This window comes from Aphis gossypii, chromosome 3 (genome assembly GCF_020184175.1).
Source record: "Aphis gossypii isolate Hap1 chromosome 3, ASM2018417v2, whole genome shotgun sequence".
NCBI lineage: Eukaryota > Metazoa > Arthropoda > Insecta > Hemiptera > Aphididae > Aphis > Aphis gossypii.
Window position 1 is genome coordinate 6,449,963 of NC_065532.1, and position 15,871 is coordinate 6,465,833.

Genomic DNA, 15,871 nt, shown 5'->3' on the forward strand with positions numbered 1-15,871 from the left:
AAGGGTGTTTCTGGTGGCAAATTGAATATCCTTGGTGCATTATAGAGGTCAAAAATAAGAAGTTTTTAAAAAAATTGGAGAAAATCACAAAAAGTGTAGGATAAAGGGAATTTTTACACAAATCCAATTTTCGACGAAAACGATTTTTTTATATAGTTGTATATCAAAAACGAATCATTATAAATACTTGAAAACTTCACTAAATGCTTATATTAACGTTATTATATATACCTATACGGTTAAATTTTTCGATTTTTCTAAGAATTTTTTTTTTTAAATGTCAATAAAACAATTTTGGGTGCTCAATAAAACAAAGAAGTTGTTCTTATTGTCGTTGAAAAAATGTTTTTATAGTTAAAAATTACTAGTCGTAGAAACTTGAAATATACAAAAGTTGTTTAAATTGGAATTTTTTGAACAAGACTTAATTTTGGGATATTCAGGTCATTAAAACATAAACCATCTTTTTCATCACCCAATTGAAAAGATATATATTCTAAGCTGATAAATAACTTCCGTTCAGAATCGTTTTTCGTATATAATGATATTTATCATTATTTGATTCAAATTTAACATATCCATTATAGTGACCTACTCTATATTCGAGGTCTACTCGATACCTACTGTATAGCAGAGCGTTACCACTGGACCACCTTTTATTTTTTATTTTAATCATATCATTTTAAACTTTTTTTATATAATATAAATATAAATATAAAATATATAATACTCGTATACATATATAAAGTCTATAAATAATATATTAATATTCATAATTATATGAAATAATAATGTGTGATATGACTTGGTAGGTCTGTATGAAAACTAATTGCCAATCAATATTACACTTTATTATTTGATTAATCTAGATTTGATTTTTCTCGAATGACGGCTTATTGGTTTTATGTTCTAAATGTTTACACTATTTTTTGAAGTTTTTGTGAAGTTTTCTGGAAAATCATTAGAGTTTAGAATGGATATTAGGAAATTTGAATAGTTTAATATTGCCTGCAAGAGTGAAAGCTTTTCATTTTATCTATATAGAATTTTGACCATTTCTCCGATATAGTTTTTAATAATCTTCTATACATAATAAAAATCTAAATAATTCTATGCATAATGCATATTATTATGTTATAAAATTTATTTAATAAATTAACATTTAAAATAATATGGAGCATAATATTTTTTCCAGAAAAAAATGTTTATATAATATTTAGGAAATACATATTAATCAATGGTTATTTGGTATTCGATATGTTATAATAATATTATTTACATTGATAGAATTATTATAATTTATTTATAACAGCTAATGTAAGAATATAAAATAATTTCAAATTCGCTTCACCTGGTCGGCCACTTTATTAAGCACTACCTGACTTGTTAAAATACAATTTCTCGCTACGACTATTCCGAAATGCAATACGCCGTGGTTCCGTAATTATACTATCGTAATATTATTCCTATATATAGGTATACACGATGCGCGAGCTTTTTAACCGGTCCATTTCCTCGGTTACAGCATCCCACCATTCCAATTAACTATACTGTAATTGTTTTTTCTGCAATTTTATTCTCTTGCAGACACACTAGTATAGGTACCTACCACACGTTTTATCACACATACATATAAATCGACTATTCAAATACCTAAATTAATATTAATTACTAAACTGTTCAAATCGTTATTTCCTTCATAATATCTCCGAATCGTCGTAGATTTTTTTTCTTTAGCACACAAGTTAAATACCTAATTCAAAAAAATACTAGCTCAAAATTTGTTTTCAATTGGTTATGTTAAAATTTCCGGAAAAATCACCTAATTTATTAATTTATATAAGAAAATGAGAGTTATCGTTTGATAAACATAAGTTTTTATCTCCACAGGACATTTCTTAAATAGTAAAAAACATCTCAATGGTTTAAAAATATAGTTTTTAGATATATTTAAAAATTCAAAAAATTAGATTTTCTATAACTATATTATCGAAGAATATTATTGGGCTGTCATAATTTGTGAATCACTCTGTATATTATAGTATATAACTATAGTACTATAAATATATATTTGGCTGGCCGTTGTGGAATCTAATTAAATTAATGTGTGTAGTATGTAAACGATGGAAATTATCAATTATTATCATCAATCTCGACAAATCCACGGGATTAAATTGTTCATTTAAAATGAATTATCCATACATTATACGTATATAATTTTCATTAAGCATTATAAGTACGGAAATAATTGGAAAACAACTATTATAATTGACGGTAATATGTTTGAATAGTTATAGTGGAAATTAATGTCAATGGGTAGGGTAAATGGGAGTAAGTTCTCTCACTAAGTTATGATATTACATGAAAACAAAATTAGGTTATATTATTTATATATTTTTATAATATGTAGACAGATTGTAGGCACGGTTAATAGATATTATCCGTGAATTGTAGGTATATATTATGTTATAACGAAAATTGTATGTAATTCATTTGTATTCAATGTCCAAATTATATTTATTTTTATAGAATTTTATGGTTAGGATTATAACCTTTTTTAATATTGAATTAATTTTATCATACGTTATCTTAATGGAAAAAGTAAATTCTACTTAAATATATTCTGATGAAAGTACACAAAAATAATTTAATTTTAGAAAAAACTATTGTTCTATGGCCATTGACCTTTAATTCGGTTCCATTAAGTATTATTATAATTTATAACCAATAATAGTTGTCTATAAAAATGGAGATTAAAAGGTAACCTTTTTCTATAACGTGTCGAATAAATAAAACATGAGATATAATATGTACTATAAAACAATGTATATATATAAAATAAAAATAAATTTTTAAGCATGATAAATACGTATAAATTTAAACAATATTGAATAAAAAATTACCAAATTGTTATAATCTTGGAGCGTGTTACGTACAATTGTATAGTGACAACTAAAACGAGCGCATATAAACTAGGAATGTGTCTACAATATAATGTTTTCCTCATTCATATAGATATAGTAAATATTACTCTATTCTTGGGACGGGTTTCGTTGTACGCATCACATTTATAATAATAATAACACGCGTGGACATAATATCATTAAGGGTGAAATCGCGCGTATAATTCCGTCACGGTAGGCCAAGGTAACACAATCGGATGTTTACACTCTTTCTCTCTCTCACACACCTATACATACACAATACACATTGTAAAATATACATTACTTTACATAGTTAAAATTTGCTGTACGTTTATATATATATTTATAATAACTATATTAATTCAGCGGCAATACAACTCGAGCTAGTCACGACTTTTAAAGGGTTCGACCTTTAAAACAACTCACGTCGTTCTATACGGACCGTGACGATATTTCGCAAAGGTCGTCCTTTTGTCGTCGTCGACGTCCGAATCGCGGCAGGGACGTGTGGTAGTTCTCCGCGTAATAAAATAACAAATTGATAACATTATGTATAGTGTACTTATCAATGCGAACGCGTGTATATAGATATATGAACGGTACTTATATATTGTGTACGAATAATAATAATATTAATGAGCGTCCTATACATCGTTACGGCCCGAGTTCGGTTCCCCAGAGATGGAAAAATACCATACACGTGTGTAGAAAATTGTTACCTAAAATTCACATTCGTTAATATGGTTATACGCCGTTAGTCACGTATATAGGTTCTTCAAGAACCGTTCTTGTAATGTACCTTGCAAGAACCTATGGTTTTGGATGGCGGCGAACAAGAAGTAAATTTTTTTCGTGGTTTTTAATATTATCTTGTGAGGTGTTAGTTATATAATAAGCGTGTATCGTGTATGCGATATTATGGTGGCATCAAATTACTCCGGCGCTGATCTAAACTCTCATTTGTACGTCTGGTTTTTTGTTGTTTTTAAATTCGTTATCGGTGGCAGAAATTCCGATAAGAGACCCGTACTCTGTTTGTCGTCGTAGCCGTCGTCGCTATCCACCTCCCGGAAGGGGACCCGTTTAGCTAAACGCATAGTTCCATAGTATATGCAATGTTACATCTGCTATAATATATAGTGCGTAGGGCATTCAGAGGCAATATAATATAATATAATATAAATATAATAATATAATACAATATGTTCACGCCTGGTTAATCTAAATTAGTGAGTGTTTGCTGGAAAAAAAAATGCAGTCATGTGTGTTACTCACATAAATTAACATTACGTACATGTCGTGATGCCATGAGAACGTACTTGTCCTGCACTAGATAAATTTTAAATGAAATTATAGAATAACATATACAAGCGTTTGTGGGGCGTCGGTGGTGGCCGTCGCAGCTGTGATGATAACGTCAGACTACTCGAGCAGATACGCATGTTTATAAAAAGTATTTTATAATAACCCACTCGCGGCAGTCTGGGTGCTCTTATTACGACAAAGGCCGTGACGACTAAAAAAATAAGTAATAACATCAAAGGTATACTGTTACACATGTCCGAGGGTGCCATTTGGGGTATTTCAGAGACAAGGTATACATGGTCTCTTTTTACCCGTATATATTCCTGAAGTTACCACCGTTTCCATTACAAGTTTACCTTTTTCTCCGATTTAATTTTCCACTAAATCATAAATTGTAGATTTCTTTTTCCGTTATATAGAAAAATATAGAGGATAGCATTCAATTTTTTATTGTATAGACGGTTAATAAAATGTAGTAAGTTATATAAATGTACCACTTATAAATTATAAAATAATATAATGTATATTTTTTTACATCATAAAACTATAATAAAGATTTGTAGTTGTCAATATTATTTTATCATTATAATTTATATGGTTTATGGAAAAATAATTTACATGTTTAGGTCATTTTAATAAATTTCACTAAAGATTGAACTTAAGGGTACTTTAAAACAACCAAGTGACTGTATATTTTTAATATTTTTAATCGTGGTAAGACGATTTTGCAAATTATTAGGAATTTGTATCTTATATATAATAATAAGATTAATATTTATTAGTCCTGCTAGTTTTATAATAAATAAGCTTTTAAGATAATACTTAATTATTGAGATGATACAAAACGTAATACAATTATCTTAAATCGGCAACAAACGGGTTTTTTTTTTGTAATTCTTTAATTACATTCATCAGTATGTTAAACTATGTTGGTATTATATGTTGAATATGATATATTATGTGCATTATGTGTATTGTGTAATTAGAACAACTCGGTTGATGAAATCGTGTAATACCTACTAAATATACCCTACACCAACACTTGTCAATCAGAAACAGTCGTCTAGAGGAGACCATGGTAATGAATACAGTGCGTTTGGGTCGTTCATACAATGGAAATTAAAATACATCGTACAAAAACGTTAACAAGAAACAAAAAAAAAAAAAAAAATAGTAAAAACTTTTTTGCAGTGATAGTCCTGTATATATATGTACAATATATAAATCACTATGGCATATATGAATGTTAGCATAGCGTATAAAGTGCGAGGGGAGAGAAAAATCTAATTACGTTAATGTTCGAATGAAAACGAGTCAGGGAAAAGTGCAATGTTTTCATTGTTTTGCCATAGTTCGTAAACCTAATTATCAAATATGAATTCCTTATGTAAAGAAGTAGGATCGTTATATTAAATTAACGCGTGCTTACGCTGAAGTTAGTCGATTTGAAAATATACCAAAGTTTAGAGATTCAAAATGTTTGTTATACCTGTTATGTATTGTAATTTTTTAATTTGTAGAATAAGTTTCAGAAACAATAAAAAATAAATATTTAGTTTCATCTCGTAAACGCGTGGTTGTTTAATTTTGATTTGAGCCTATGTATATAAAAAGACCTTTAAGAACTTATTTCAGACCTGACAGTGCCTTTATAATAGTATTATTTTATAAATACACTCACACCATAATGTAAAATTTAACGAAAATGAGATGATCAAATAAAATTCACACCCTCGCCGTACACGATTCGCGATCGCGTTTATCTGTTGTAGTTTACAAAGTACCTAGGTATTTACATGTTATTGTATGCACTCGTAATACACACATTTTACAATATTGTACAATATTAAACTGCATATGCTATTATTACTATAAGGATGAAAAACTCAATGTGTATTTTTTTCAGATGCACTTTATTAATATACATTATTGAATAACAAATATTGTTATTAGTAACTTTTTTTTTTCAAACATACACCTTACATCATTTTTGTTTCGACAGTATTGAATTTATACAGCAGTTTTATATTTGTAGTTATCACTGGTATCAGGTATAATTTATCAATGCATATGGTTTATGGATATTACCAAAATTTCCAATGTTAAAACCAAAAACGTATTTTATATTCAAACAAATTTAAAGTGAATGTTATATTATAAGTAATATAATATTATAATATAGTATCAAAGGAATATGATACAAAAAAAAATATATAATAAAAAATATAACATGTTATACATAGGACTAAAATTTAATTGGTTATTGTATATATGTATATTGTATATCATGGCATTCTAACAATTTTATGTGGCCATTGCAAGGTTAAATTTTAGAAATTTCCAATATTTAATCATTTTAAATTTAATAAATTAAAAATCAAATCTATAAACATTTAAATTTTGGGTTCTTAGATTATTACAAATTCCTGAATTTTTAAGTACATCTAATAGAAAGGAAAATTTGATAGGTTATATGAGTAGAACGAGTATATGGTTCTTGGTTAGTATAATATGTTAAATGTATTTAATTATTAAAGAAATTTATTATTTTAAGTATCATGCCCATTTAAGAAATTGGAAATTTTCACTAACTTCACTACTGCTGTAGGGAATTTTAAATATGAAACACAAAAAGTGTATATAAAAATTAAAATATTCAACCCACCTATTTTTTAGTGGTATACCTATATTAAATAAAATTTTATAATATACACCTGTATTGAATATTTCGATGATTTTCAAATAATATTTCTTATTATTTTTAATTTAATTCACTTAAATTACATACATGAACAATGAACATGGCACATGCTATTATTATGTCTTAATTTTTTTTTATTATATCTAAGAAATGACCATTGAATCTTGTATTTTTCATATATTTTATTAAGCCCTTATATATTAAGTACTTTGTGACTAAGTATAAGGCATACACATTAAAATATTATAGAAACATAATATGTATAATAACATAATTGTATAACATAATATTAATTAATGATAACTTTAATTTGTTTAAAATTATATTATATAATATAAAATATATTAATATATACGAGTACGTTTTTATAACTCGAAAATTGACTTTGAGAATATTGTTCTATAGCCGGCTAAATCGATCAAGTGTTATGTATAGGTATATATATATATAATAACATTCGTGTGTACCTATATCGTTATTTTAAAAATGACCATCGCCGTCAAAACGGATGAGCGGACGAAAAGAGACAACGACGGAAGGACCGACACGGCGCGACGTGGGCGACACGCTTCCGACTCGACCGCCACTCGTCCACAAGTCCCGTCCATCACCCGTCAACCGTTCTCCATCACCCACAATTATTCGTCCCTCCGATCTTAGTCGCGTGTGTACGCTATCGGCGTGCGTACGCACGCGTGCGCTATCACAGTGCCAGAGGGGGCGTCGCCGTCGTCGGTGCTATATAAACGGCGAGCGTCTAGCCGAAATCAAGCATTAACACTCGACGGATGCACCCACGCGGATCACTGCAGCCATTTCGCAATCGGCACGGACAACGAAGACGTGTACACGCGACCGACGTAAGTAAGCGAACATTGCAAATAATTATTTTTTTAAAAAAGACCTTTAACGTGTAATGCGCGTAGTTGCTAGCTTAATATAATATAGGTATTGTATAAATATGCTTAAAAATATCGGCAGACATGGCGAACGTCTTCCCGAAAAGCAGCGGTAATTTATTAGTAAAACCCTTTTTTATTTCGGAATATTATTAGTCTTAAAACTGTACGGTTTATCAATTATTACTTTTCATTATTTTTAACTATTTGTTAGACAAACTGCTGTGTCCTGTATGAATAACTAATGGCCAATAAGTATATGAGACTATATAATAGACTATTATACTGAGTCAGTTTTACCGACTAACGGTCAGTGAGTAAGATATCAAATCTTTATTTTTGCTTTCCTGTAAAATGTAGAAAACACATCACCGAATACCCATGGTGTTATATGTTCGGGAATTCCTGAAATAATTGTATTAGGCACGAATTTTTTTCCTAAATCTTTTTACATTGTGTATAACACTTATCAGAGAAGCCGGTGGCAGCGGCTAGCGCAATAAATTATAAAAATGTACAATTTATTTTTCGGGCGCGCGATTAAGCGTTTGTTATTTTTTTAAATCATCAAAGTAATATAATACGCTGAAAATATAGATATAATTTAATCGTGGTTAGTTTTGTGTACTAAAATATAATATACATTATACATGGATATATATTGGGTACCTATTAGAGGCGTAGAAATGGTATAGTTAATGGCAGTGATGGAAACTGTGTAGGTAGCCAAATTGCATTTAAAAACTTTGATACTGTACCGTGTTTTCCATTCGTTTTAAACCGTGGGTTCATGATGGACGTCAGTAATAAATTGTATAATAAATTCATGTTTATTAATTAATATATCATTCAAAACATCAAATTTCTCCAATTTTCGAATAAAAGCACGAGATTTATATGATTTACAAAACTTAACTGTATAGCAATATAAATTTTGATTTTTTTTTTAAATAAGTTAAATATTGTGTTAAAATTATTATTTAAATCATATCTCATAGTAATATTTAATTAAGGTTATAATAGTAGTATAGTAGTATATTTTGAACAATATTTACAAGTTAAAAATACATATAAAATATTCGTTATAAGAGTGTAAAACAGTGAAGCAACTCAAACGGTTCTAATTTATTTGAATTTGATATTTCATTTAAATGAGGTTGCTGAAGTACGTATGTTAAATAAAATATTGTCAAGCTATAATAATTGTATAATGTAGTACACTAATTTATCGAATTCAAATGACGACAGAGATAGATGTTTTCCACTTCATTTTTAATACAGACTTTTTTTGTAACTTGATATTTTTAAAAGCAATCCTACTTCAACGCATTTATTCGAGCACTTTTTATATGCGAGTTAAAAAAAACTACCAAATAAAAAAAATTTTCATTAACTTCGGTAGAATAATATAAGACGATTCTTTATACTTAAATCTCAGTGGAAGATAATATTTGTAATAGTATTATATTATTTGATACGACACGGATAATATACGATTTAGATACCCTACTCGTTACATTTTTCTCTTATTAATTTATAGTATAACGTTGTACCTAGGTAAATTCGTTTATTTTTAGAGTCTACGATATGCACGATACTTATTATACCTACTTTATGTATAAATCATAAATATTTAATAATTTATACATATTATATATATATGTCTATAAATTAAACATACATCATACATCGTACTTAAACTTATTAATATTTAAGTGTTCAATTCGATATCGCACGATATATCTCACAGTTAGATTCTCACTACCGTATATGTTTCACTCACACTACCCTACTACATAATAAACTTTAAAACTTAAATATAACTAATTAAATCTCAATAATGACAATTTTTAATTTTTGTTATTAATAAATTACATACGTTTGTATTCTAATTAATAATTGGTTATCTGAAATTTTTAAGAAATATGAAAATAAATATTTTTACTTTTAGTTAACGATTTGCAAATGTTAAATTGTATATACTATCGATTATAATAATAATCGATAACATTTGTATTTAAATAATAATAATTAAAAAAAAAAAAACTAAAAAGTTATCAGTGGGTCGTGAAACACCCTGTATAATTTAACGCACGGACGATACGCCGCCGTCACCGTGGCGTCTAATGCAATACATAACAATAACGTTTCCTCGGTGCTGCGGGGTGCAGCTGTAATATTATATCAAACGCCTTCGACTCTTTGACATTTCGGAAATCACACCCCTCTGTCGATACGGTCATAGTAAACGACCCGCGTACTAAAATAATGATAGTGTATTGTACCTATATAATAATAATAATAATAATAATATTTCATTTTGCCGGCTGATTACAGCAATATATGTCACCAGCAGCGTTCTTATTTTTCGATATTATATGTACACGCAGATAAGCGAGCAACGCAGATAGAATAAGGGTTGTTGTAAAGAGCTTTTAGGCGAATATAACCCGCTCGGCCACTCCAAGTCCTCTTTTCATTAAGTCACCGCATGTGCCTCGCCCACTCTATTTACGGGGTTCTTTTCTTTTTACTTTTTAAAGAGCGCATATTTTTTATTATTAAATAATGCTACCGCCGCCGCCGTCGCCACCCCACCATCTTTTTACACGCACCATATTTATCCGCACTCTCGAGGCTTTCATAGAAATAATAGGACGTTACACGCTGCTGCAGTGGTGTATAAACGAACTTTTTTTTTCAATATTTTAAACATATAGGTATCTGCCATATATTCACGAACGGACTACAGCTGCGGACGGGATACACTATAATATACACTTTACGTGTGTACCGCAAGACGACGATAACGGCAGAGACAACGACCGTGACGTGACGACGATACATCGCGTACTTGAGATGCCAAAAGAATTGACAATATCTTGTTCGCGTGTATATCTATTATATAATCTGTCAATCGAACAGAAATTATTAAAATAAAATAGTGTGGTAAATATACCGAAACGAAATGGATATTCAGAGTTACTCACTCAATTTGGATGTGATGTTCAAATTGGCGCCACCACAACCTCCTTGAGTGAGCGACTCGGGGATCTACATGCTCGTCGCCGACATACTCATGTAGATTAGGTATATTGTTTGTCGGAATAACAACATATAATATAATATTATTTTAACATCGTTTAAACAACGCAGAATGGATCAATTTTTTTTCGTTCGTTTCTTTGTATATTCACAATTTATTTATTTATTATTGTCAACTGCAGTTACAGTGAGACGAGGTGATCAAGTTTAAATAACAAATGATTAAAATAATATAATGTAATGTAAGTATAAGTGTACAATGTGTATAACATTCTTTGCACTGTGCTATGTACTGCCTAATAAATACATTACGTTGAGTATTATTACATGAATAATAAACCTACTATAATAATATAAAATATTACTGTGTATGTCGCGTTTTTGTCTATCGTTGACGGACAGTGCTAGTAAATTTGTAAATTTATAATCAACATGTTAATATAACATTATAAATTTACGATGTATGTTTTTACTAGATTCTACTCGTATAATACAATTTTGTATTTTTTTTATCACATATATTAATGTGAATTTATTATCACTCATCAGCAATTTTTAACGAGATATTTAGAAATAAGTTAATTATATTTTAATTAATGTATTTCATGCATTTTACTGCAGTTATTTTTACCATATAATTTTATTTAAATAATAATAATAATAATAATAATATTAAATAGTATAAAGTTCCCAACAATAATCAAAAAATGTATATTTTCCATGTTTTCTTTTTAGATATACCCTATTTACTGATTACTTGAACGAACAATAAACACGTGGACTCGTTGAATCATATTCGTAAAACATTTCAGTATCGTTTCTCAAGTTATTATTCAAAGTTAAATTTTATCATTGTGTTTTTAAATATTGTTGAATATCTTATTTATAATATACATATATATATATATCCATTGTTAATTGTATTTATTTTCGTAGAACAGCAGGTTTAAACGGATACAGAGATGAAAATAACAATGAATCCGATTTTATCGGAAACGAGAAATCAAAATAAAATACAAATGCTGACTCAAGTAATAAAATCTAGAGTTTAAAAAAATCGTATTCCACAAACAGTAACTAAATGATTTTAAACAATTATCATTGCAAATTACACAAAGTTCGCTAGGTACTCGTTAAACAATAAATGGGATTTTAAAGGACATAATGATTGTAAAACCACATACCGAGTTAAAATAAATCAGATTTCTATTTACAAATGAATCATTTACAACTTAAATACATGTTTGGAATAGAACTATTTGGTTTTTTTATGATTCTTTTTACTTGTTTCCGTAGAAACTTAAATTATGTGTGGGTAAATATTTTTAATTTTGCAACGATTGTTCTATTGTTAAATTAGTTTATGTTAGATACAGAAACTATACTCTTTTACTTACTTATTTTATTTGAAAGTCTGTTAATGCAGTTAGTTGTTTATAATTATTTAATACATTATATTCATTATAACAATTAAATTAAATCATTATGTATACGCTGATAACGTTTCACGCTCAAAAATATAGGCAATATTAGGCATAATAATTCATACACAAAATATAATCAAATCATAATATAGTTTTTTCAATTATTTAAATTTGAAAGCTTATTGAAAATAAATTAAGTTTTACATTGAAATGATAATAATATGTAGGACTCTTTGTTATGTTTTATAGAATTTTTGCATTATTTGGATATTTACACACATTGGATATATTATACAATATAATTAATACTATTATATTGTATGGCGTATACAAACTATATCTACGTTTATTGATTTAAATACCACATTTACAAACTACAGGACAGGTAGTATTTACTATTTGATTATTTATTACAGTTTTAAAACTAACCTACCATAAGATGACTTTACTGTATCACAGCAGAGATGAACAGCTAATCGTAAGTATATTATAATAGTATAATAAATTATATAAGTAATAATTAGTATACTGGCGATAGGTTTGGCGATTTAATCACATTAAAATTATTATTGTAGCTACAAACTGTTCGACATTGTTATTTATGTTATTTTCGCAAAAAGATATGTATGGTATGTAATTAAAATTCATAAATTACCTTATCGAAGTCTTGTGTTTATCAGATCATTTTAAATTTAGTATCATGGGTATATCAAATTAAAAAGTTCAAAACTAAAAAAAATATTGATTAAAAATTAAGTAACATTAAGAATATAAATTCTAATAAAAATAATAACATGGTAATAAAGTCACGTACATAAATTATAAAGATATATTTATGTAAATGTAAATGTACACAAATACATAATATATATTAACATTGTATTTTCAAACAAACCACATAGATTAAAAAATAATGAATACTAATATGTTAACATTAAAATATAATATGTACTTACGTCGTTGGCTTGATACCATATAAGTAACAACTTTTAAATGATCTTAATATAATATTTCACAAAATTACAACTAACAATAAATTAAACGTATATTGAACTTTATATTATAACAGCGCTTCTTAACCTGTGGTACGCGGAAAGCTCATATGTGGAAAGCGAAGAAAATCTCCCTTCATAAAAAGCATAAACCTATACATTATTAATAAGCAAAAAAAATGACCAGGTGGTACGTAAAAATTTTCAAACTGTGTAGGTAGTATGTGAATATAAAAAGGTTGAGAACCGCTGTATTAAAGTATTATTCTTAAATTTTAATAAAATATAACAGAATACCATAGAGCACTGAAAACAATAATTAAATCTTGTTATTTTTTTTTAATTACTCATAATATAGATATCAATTTAAATGGGTAATATTTCATTTATAATTAGTTATAATCTTGTTACTTTTGGGCAAGACGGAAAAGCAATTATTTTAATTGAATAAATTAATGAATATCTTGACATTATTTTGTATTGATATGTTTTTAATTTGATGAATATATAGGTACCTATTAAATATAAATATGTTTATAATAATATTAAAGTGTAAATATGATGAAAGCCCGAAGCACTCAATAATAATGTAGTCTCAATGTACAGAGAGACTATAGTCTATATAATTAACATTTTACTGAAAAATAATATTTAGTATAATAGACACGACATACGAAGCAAGAAGAGACAATATTTTTATAAGAACATGAAACTATCTATGTATACTTTTCTAAAAAGTATGTAGATATTATATAAGTGTATACTGTATTATGACTTATGATATTTATGAGTTTCTGATTAAAATGTATTATTATTATTATCAGCCAATACGAGATGACTCAATGCAATGATCAATGGGCAATGGCTTTAGTACTTACGAGGTGACCGCTATTATATATACTTGCTTATAATATTTATAACGTTCTTATAAACTTTAAATACTTATGACTAATTAATTACTCATTTGAAAGTCGATCATTTTGTACTGAAATTTTTTAACAACACAATTATTCTGCTTAAGATTATAAGAATATAAAAATAATATCTGTTGCTATTCAAAAGAGTAAAAGAATAAAAATAAATGATAATGACAAATTATGTAGTATCTTAAATTTAACCTTCATATGTTTTCTTATTTTCTAATAACTTTATAATTTATTTATAATAACTTCAGCTGGTTACCCCGTATATAAAAGTTATTTTTTTAAATCCATTTAATTGTAATTTTTATCACTGAACTTCTACTATTATATATTTTATGAAAAGGTACAACATATGCGATATGCGTATATATTGCCTAATTTACATTGTATAGAATTAGCACACAAGAATGAAGCATTTTTATGTTATACAGAGCTCGTTTTAAATTACCAGAGTGTATAAATATATCAAAATTAATTTTGAGATTAACAGCTTTGTGATTAGTACTCAATTTATTAGCCTAACGTACTCGTATTATGTATGCAAAAATGCATTATGTATGCATAATCTGCATATTATATGAGCGATTTACCAATCACGCGCGTATACCAAAACCCATATCCTTTTATATTATATGCGTTCGTTTTTCGAATTTTAATTTAAATAAACATTATATATCATGCTAGCATTATACTTACTTAAAGATTATAAAGTTTCAAATAATATTTAGATATCTTAAACCATTTGATATACGAGTAAATGATTAATTTTCTATTTTGATTAGTAGTTTGCTTCAGAAATGGAAATATCAAAATAAAAAATTCCAAAAAAAAATGACCGTGGTGAAACATAAAATGATTTATTCCCTGTTATGTTAGGTAAAATAAACAGAACACTTTCTATTTGGTGATTGGTGAATAACAAATAACACACATGCAATATACATATTTTATGTATAAATTTAATATAATAATAATAGTAATTGGATATACTCGTCATTTTCAATTAATTTTTTTTGACGAATTCTCTGTTATTCAGTTAATATATAAATATGAATATTTCGCTATACATTAAAGTATACGTTTTTATTACATAAAGATGATGTATAAATGTAAATTAATACTATGAATTCCATATCACGCGTTTGAGCACCAATAATATAATATTAACAGTTAATATTGGCATTACGTTATCTAAATAATTATGCGATACACTATTTTATGTAATATGCATTGTAATGTGTAATATGTTCCTGTAATAAATAATTTTATTAATAATCGAACATAAACAATTTCGCACTTTTTAACATTTTAATTGCACGTTTTTTAGATGTTAGCTGCACAAAAATCCGATCTTTAGTTATAATACTTAAAACATGACCTAATCAAACCCACGTAATAAGTACCAGAAAAGTGGAAATAACCAGAATAGGGAGAAACGCTCATTTCAACGAGGAAGAAAAATGATGGAAAAGATAAGACAAAAAAAAAAATAAAATGAGCAAACAAGACTATCCCAATCGAAAATCTACTACTGGTGCGACACTGCATCGGTACTAATCATCTGATTAATGCTGGCCGGTGGTAATGATGACGCGTTACCAGTAATTGATTTTCAGTAATTTTCGATATTGACAAGACTTGCTGGCTGATAACTGGCA

At 27.5% G+C, this 15,871-nt stretch overlaps 1 long non-coding RNA gene across 1 annotated transcript; it reads left to right on the top strand.

Moving 5' to 3' along the window:
* The first annotated feature begins 7,491 nt into the window (after positions 1-7,491).
* Positions 7,492-11,233, top strand: LOC114123786 (uncharacterized). The gene is made up of 2 exons (XR_003592381.2): positions 7,492-7,790; positions 10,550-11,233. It is a non-coding gene; the product is annotated as an uncharacterized LOC114123786 (long non-coding RNA).
* Positions 11,234-15,871: the final 4,638 nt, after the last annotated feature.